Genomic DNA, 6,000 nt, shown 5'->3' with positions numbered 1-6,000 from the left:
TCTATATAGGACCATCTGGTGTTAAATATTACTGGTGTTGTCCTATATAGATACCGAATGGTGTTAAATTAGCACTACAGTTTTTGCAGTGAAGTTGTATCGGTTGGTATTCAAAGCAACACTATTAAAAACAAATGGGTACAACTTAAAAAAATGTAATGCAGTAAAAAACATGTGATTGTTATTTTGTGACTGTTATTTTAATGCATTTCACTGCACAGTTGTGTTTAAATCACAGCACTTTAAAGTGAAAGGTACATGGGAGTATTTGCAATGTGTGCATTTCTTTTGTTTGAAGCAACAAAATTGCTCAAAATCTTAACAAGGTTGCTTTTTAATACTATAACTTGTTGAAGTTTCAGCTCAGTGGATAATTTTCATATTGTTTGTCGATTTTGTGTTTGAATAGTTTCGTTGATCGTAATTGATTTTCGTTCGGGAAATCGGAATAGGTTTAGGGTGGGATAGTGTGTATAGGGTAATCTGTGGAATAGCCGCTTGCACACAAGCGTCTGTGGTCATCGCAGATTGGGCGATTAATTATGCAAACACAAGACTACGTCTTGACCTCCAGATTCTGACCATTCAGCGGTCGCCTTTTATCGGGTCTTTTTGGTAACCCCGTTGTTGTATAACAAACACATGGCAACAAATTGACCAATCTATAGCTCATAGGCCGAATTTATGCTCGAAATGACGTCACAATTTCTAAAGTCAACTGCGATTGGCTGGCGCGCGGGGTAGCATAAAATTTGCATGCTCGGATATATCGGACGTTTGTAGTGTGGCTCTGCACACGTGAACACCTGATCCTCATAATAGGTACAGGGTCGAGGCGAAGCCAATATGGAAGGAACAAAGCACCCAGGCCGTTGGCACTACTATGCCCAGCCAAACAAAACCCAACCCATCCCACCAAACAGAACATATCTTCTGCGAAGGTGTATTTGGGGTTCCTTTTAGTCAAGCGTGATTTTTTGTACTATTCCAGGGACTTAAGTTTACATTGATAAACCTCATAAATTTTGCCGGGAATCGTAATATCTAGTAGAACGATTGAAGTGGTTTTCACAATTTTGTATCTGTATATATGAGAACAGAAATGCAAAGTATATATTTGAGTTGTTTATAGTGCAGTATTCGATTGATATTTAACAATTGTTGACTGTTGTGATGTGGGATATGACTTTTGAACACACGAGGGGCGCAAAGCACCTGAGGCGGAGCCGAGGGTTCTATGCGCCCTGAGGGTGTTAAAAACGTCATATATCCCCCATCACAGCAGTCAACAATTGTTTTGTTATACCTCTGTCTTGGATTTTTGGATTTTGATATAAAACTCACGAAAACAAACAGCAGTAAACGCAACAATCATGTCAATCAAACGTCGACTCACATGCATGTCGCGTGCTCGAAGCAGCTGATCGTCTGCTAGTTCGCTGCTCCCACCCATGCGTGAAAGCATGGTGAAAATAGTAGTGGGTACCAACGATACAAGCGTTTCACACTGTACGTACATGTACCGTATACGTACAAAGTCATAGCACGCTCCCTGTGGGATATCACGTATGTGATATCCCACAGGGAGTGTGACATGACTTTTTCTAAACTGAACACGTGATCGTTCTATAGGCCAACACGTGATAGTTCTATAGGCCAATGAAAATACAGTATTCAAGACAGAGGTATAACAAAATTATAGATGACCTGAAAGATGGTTTATTATCATGTATTATGTGTATAAATTAATGTTATTAATGAGGTGGTTCATGTGAGCGCTGATTCATATAAAAGTTCAAACTATTCAAAACTCTGAATAGGCATCCAGATCTCATTAACCCATTGCGCATGTCAGTGGCAATTTCACCAATAAGAGACCTTGGAATCACGTGTGGTTGCGATTCCATAAGGTAAAAGAGACCCTTATTTCACGAAGTCCATTATTGCATATAACACCTGCGTCTTAAAAATACATGAAAATATTTGTACGCTCTGGGCTTTTTTTCCCCTTATCACCTGGACTTGAATTACTTTCCACGATGGACTCTCCGTGCTCTGGGCAACAAGTTAATTATTTAAATAGTTCGTCTGAGACGTATAGGTCTCATGCCAAAGCTCTTGGCTCGTCTCCAGCACACAGGAGCTGCAGGTGCAATGCTTGAGTGATTGGATTGGATTTGACGCGTAAGAGGGACAGAGCTACCCACGGATATGGTTCTGTTTTGGGGATTAAGGGATGATTTGTGGAGAAGCGGGAAGGGCGACTGTGTAATGAGCGAAGGGTGAGAGAGAAAGTGTAACAGAGAGGTTTGGAAAAGAGTAACAATTCAAGAAAGAAGACACCAACGGTAGGCCCCAAAATGAGCCGCTTCCTTCCAAAATTATAGGTGGTTGTTTTCCAGTCACTACACTCTACACTGCCACTGCAAAGCACATACTTTGGCACATTGACTGTATGTTTCTAGATCCTCTTGCTGCAGGGCTCTGTTCGTAGAGGGCGTTCTAGGAGATGTTCTATTGTCTGAGGGCCTCTCTACAATCACATAGGTCATTGGTATCATTGTCGTAAACTTCACTTCCGCATTTAAGACTTTGCGTCTGCCAACTCAAACCCTTAGGTGACCAGTTTCAAAAAGATTTTTCGATACTAGCCTAAAACCTGTAAATAGAAATTACTGGCAGATTTTTCATTTTTTTAGTCGCACTGTCTGGCTTGAGCCCAACACGAGCAAGCTTCTTATATTTTTCCTCGCATGCTCTTGCATCGAAAGTAGATACAGGGCAAACCCCTATTGTGTCACAGTTATATTTATTTTGTTGTTTTCTTCGATTGAATGAGTTCTCTTCTTGATATTTATGTCGTGAAGGAGATAAGGATGATGAAAGGGAGGAATGAAAGACGAAAAGGAGAACAGAGTAAACCGGATGGTGTGAGAGTGCTAAGTGTATGTACTGTGAAAAAACGAAAGGATTTACTCAGAGGAGGCGAGAACAAAAAGATGAGTGATTTTTACTAAATGAGACTCGATATCATGCCTAGAAGCTACATTGGTAAATGTAGTGAGAAATCCTAGTAGGCTGTTACATCATTATGGGTTTCTGCCGCTATTCGGAGTTGAAGAAGATGCGTCGCTGGCAAGCTTCGGCCACTGGCATTATGATGCTTTTACGTAACAGCCAAGCAATCTGCATAGCAACGACGCCAAGTAGTGTTCCTTTAGCGAGTGAAGCCTCGCTTTGGTTTCCATAGGGCTATTCTGTGTAAGGCCTAGCAAAGACTCACGAAAGGAGGTCCTGTATTTTACAAGCAGATTTTATTCAAAATCTTAGCAAAAGACATAATGGTGGAACTTTTATTGCGCGTGTTTTTTTAGTATAATTACTTTGATGTGCTCGTTTGGTTATGTTAGTATATTCACTTACAATCACTAGAAAGCAGATCGGTATCTTTGAGTTGAAGCACCAGAAAAGGTTAAATATAATGAATTGGATCTACACATCTGTTAATTTTTGACGTCCATGTAAATCAACAAGTGTAAAGAACTGTAAGTTTTTGTGTATCAAAATCAGAACTTTAAAACAGCCTTTTAAAAAATAACATGGTGTTATTTTCTGTATATTAGTATATTTTTCCTCCCAATTACGTGTATTATAAGATTATTGTTGTGATGGAAAGGGAGTTGAAATAAATGATAAATGTATTGACCTCATCATTCGTCTGGAGAAGTTTAGAAAGTTTTGCGAGCCTTTGGAAATCCCTTTGTTCGTTTGTATGTTCCATCGCGTGGATACCAAATGAGCTTCATGAAAAGATTGAGGGCGCCCTTTGGGAAGAGCGGTTCGGTTTGGCATTCATCATGGCATTTTTTATCAAATTTTAATCGACCAAAATCCGCCTTTTACTTATACATCCAAGTTTCCTTTTGCCGATATCGTCCTTCAAACATTGTTTAACGTCAAGTAACTCTAGTTTTGGTGCTTTTTATTTTACTGCGCTCGACTTGTGATATTTGATGCTTCTTTTCATGTGCATTGCCAAAGTAGTCAAACCATCCTTCGAACGAAGTTTTGCAGCAACTGCACTGAGAGGCGATCCATTGTCTCATAATTGTTTTGCTTATTAACAGGTATTTGCCTCCACTTCCAGCACTTGTGTGCCGTCTAGAGAGCAACCATCTCATGTCAGATTGCACCAGTCCATGTTTCTGCCATGAACGTCTTCTTCGGCAATTACTTCCAAGACTATCAGTTTCGTTTTAAAGGATGATGATGCTCTTTTGGATTTATGATATCGTCCAAAAGCTGACTCCGGTAGGACTAGTTCGTCAAACGCGCGCGTATGAAACCATTATGCTCGCGCTACAAATAAAATGGTCTCCTCGCTTGTTATGCAAAACTGCCCCTCAAAAACACAAGTACCCCTCTCGCATTAACAAGATTGTGCACCTTTTCGAGATGGAAAACTACCTTTCGAAAGCACAAATACCCCTCTCGCGATAAAAGAAAAATGTGCCCCTCTACATGGAAAATTGGCCATCAAAAACAATAGTGCTCCTCTCGCGATAACTTTGGAAGGTTCCCCTTAATTTTCTGAGCAAGCGACCCTTTTTGGTGTTTCCAAAAGGTGTTTTGAAAAGCGTTCCGCAGCTCCTGTGGCCAGGCATGCACTTTGAGGCTCTTACGATTTCGCGCCCGGACCAACAATGACTGCCGTTGAATAAGAAGAATGCGCGTTGTACAAGTTTGTTCATTGCGACAATTTGTCTCATTGTGATCTGCCAACTTAATCGCTATGTGCTGTTGTTCCGTCGGGTCATACATAGTTTAAAAAAAAAAACGACATTCCGAGCACGTTATCAACTCACTCCATGAAGGGTGTGAGCATTGCGCCAGCTATTGCTCAGAAAATCCATAACGGGGCAGTTGCTTTGTATAATTGTACAAGAGCAGGCAAGATGCTTTCGCCATTGAAGGTAGCCTTCGTGAATTACAGCGATAGAGCGTGGTCGGATTATGCACAGTGTTCCATAGACACGGACAGGAAAGGTATAACCGTGGATACTAGGCAGAAACGAGAATCTCATTAATACGTGGGTAAACGTTGAACCACTCTTTGCCGTGTGCTGGGGGTACGCAGTCACTGATAACAACCATGCTGATGCATATTCAACAGTATCTTGATTAAAGGTAAGCATTTACCGAGAACATTATTTGCAGTGAATGTTCATGACGATTTCCCGCCGTGATATTCGATCAGTGCAATCCTGCACTTAGATGGCCCAAAGCGCCACCAACGTTTGCGACAGGATAAGCTGTGTCAAGGGCAGCGACCATTTTATTGAATAGGTAGGTGCGGACATCCGGAGTTTTTTTTACATTTGCTCAATGGTTCTTGAGTCTGGAGTGCCGAATGGTTACACATAGCAACCGATGAAAACTGGCGTCACTCCGCCCCGATCTATCGTCGAACTTTTCCTCAAACGACGCTGTCGGCTCTCTCTCTCTTCGTGTTTCATATTCAGCTGAGATTACACCATTTAGAAGGTAGTTTATCTGGAATTATTCGTAGAAATGTAAAGCAAACAATCACATTGACTGGATTGAAAGAACAAAATAACAACGTCGGTTCTTACGGCTAGAGAGAGGGCGCCCTCACTGTATTCATGTGAGAGAGCCGTTTGAAAACACATGATCACCGTAAAAAGCAAATGGCGCCCTCATTTCCAACAACACTTTTTACCACTGCGAGGACATTTTGTTAAAGGGTTCGTGAGATGAATTTTTCTGAGGAACACATTTTGTGCAACTTTCTACTCCTCGTAAATGTATGGAAACTATTTGACATCCCGTTTTGGTTAATTTCATTGAAAAGTGCACTTCTTTAAACATTTAATACATTCCATGCTTTTCCGGACAACTGAGGGCGCTGTTGCTGTGATTCATTTCAGGAAGACACTGTTCAGTTTAGGGGCTTTCTTACTTACTCGGTACTTTCTTTCT

Source organism: Patiria miniata, unplaced genomic scaffold, assembly GCF_015706575.1.
Source record: "Patiria miniata isolate m_02_andy unplaced genomic scaffold, ASM1570657v1 HiC_scaffold_8, whole genome shotgun sequence".
In the NCBI taxonomy this organism is placed as follows: domain Eukaryota; kingdom Metazoa; phylum Echinodermata; class Asteroidea; order Valvatida; family Asterinidae; genus Patiria; species Patiria miniata.
This window is presented reverse-complemented; position numbering follows the sequence as displayed.